The following is a 1,460-nucleotide window of genomic DNA, read 5'->3' on the forward strand; positions in this document are numbered from 1 at the left end:
TGTCCCTGGCTCGATGCGTGTGAGAGGCGGCGCTAACAGGGGAACGAGAGGGAGAGATCGACAGGAGGGAGTCGGGCTAGGGTTAGAGGGGGGCGTGGCTGGGCCTTGGGCCTAGGAAGACTGGGCCGGCCTGGTGGGGAGGGGAATGGCCAGAGGCCTGGCTGGGTCTCTCCCTCACTCTAATGAAAAATAAAATAGAACAGAGAAAAGAAAGAAAAGAAAGAGAGGTTTAGGGAAAGGATTTGCGCATGGAGACAATTTTCCCGGACTCACAAAAATATGCTCGTTCCAAGAAAAATAGAAAGGCCATGATTGAAAGATTAAATTCAAACTCATTTGATTTAAATTCAAATGATTTGAATAGGAAGTGAGGTTTGGGAAGGTCCAAAAATGTTCGGATTTTTGGTGGAGCTCCGGAAAATGATGAAATAAATTATGGGCAAGGTTGGAGACCAAGAAGTGAGATAACAAAGGCATGGAGAATTATTTGCAAGTGTGTTATGGTGATTTCCGAAACAATGGAATATTTTATAATATAGCTCCCTAAATATCGGGAGGGTATGTTATAAAGAGAAGTCACCATGTGAGTTCCCTCGGTTTAAATAGATCAAAAGATCTATGCAATTTATTTAGTTGAGGTTTTAAAAATTAATGATATGATGGCATGATGACATGATGCAATGCACATGATGCAAGGATGAATGCACGAACAAAACAAAATCACACAACGAAACTCGGAGTAGCTGGAAGTCTTCTGGAGCGTCGGTCTCGGGACGTTACAGTGGCGGTGGCCACGGCGGCGGAGAACGGCTGGAACCCGATCGGATCCAGGAGCCGGAGAGGACGGGCAGGGAGCGCAGGAGGACCTGGGGCGCGCCGGGAAAGAGGCGCTTCCGGCAAGTAGAGCGGCGGGAGGGCTCGCCGGAGGGCTCGGAGGAGCGCCATCGAGGCCAGTTCTTTTGAGCTATCCTATGAAAATAAGCTCCAGTAATAAGCCAGAAAGTTCTTTTTAGTTTTTAGTGCCTGTTTTTTCAGCTTATCTGTAGTATAATCTTAATACCATTGTATGCTTGTAATGTAGTGTTGCATCACAATCCTAGTAACAAAGATAGCCACTAGGATGCTCTTTATCATTTATATACACATGATATGTTTCATCAGCACATTATCTAAGAAGAAAACTATTATCTTCAGCCCATTGTATGCCTGTACTGTAGTAACAAACATAGCTACCTCGGTTACTAGTTGATGAAAAAAAAACAGGGAAACAGAGCCGGCTTGGAGATTGCTTCCATGGAAGCCATGGCAGCCGGAGCTCGCTGATCGAGCGGGGCTTCCTCAACGGTGGTACGGAACGTAACGGAGGGAGAGGGAGAAGGAGCAGGGGAGCTCACCTTGGACGGCGCGGAGAGGAAGCAGGGGAGCTCGGCTGCTCGGGGACGTCAGCAGTGGAGGGGGCG

The 1,460-nt window shown here is 47.7% G+C and overlaps 1 protein-coding gene across 2 annotated transcripts in view; it reads right to left on the bottom strand.

Moving 5' to 3' along the window:
- Positions 1–1,460, bottom strand: part of LOC119291787 — a 16,256-nt gene extending 14,796 nt beyond the window's left edge. The window contains exons 1-2 of one of the 2 annotated variants that reach the window (XM_037570603.1): positions 1,395–1,460; positions 787–964 (exon numbers count right to left, since the gene is read on the bottom strand). The gene's annotated coding sequence lies outside the window, so the exon portion shown is untranslated. Of the gene's footprint in view, positions 1–786; positions 970–1,394 lie in introns of both variants that reach the window. The other variant, XM_037570597.1, reaches the window with a different exon arrangement.

Source organism: Triticum dicoccoides, chromosome 1A, assembly GCF_002162155.2.
Source record: "Triticum dicoccoides isolate Atlit2015 ecotype Zavitan chromosome 1A, WEW_v2.0, whole genome shotgun sequence".
Classification (NCBI taxonomy): domain Eukaryota; kingdom Viridiplantae; phylum Streptophyta; class Magnoliopsida; order Poales; family Poaceae; genus Triticum; species Triticum dicoccoides.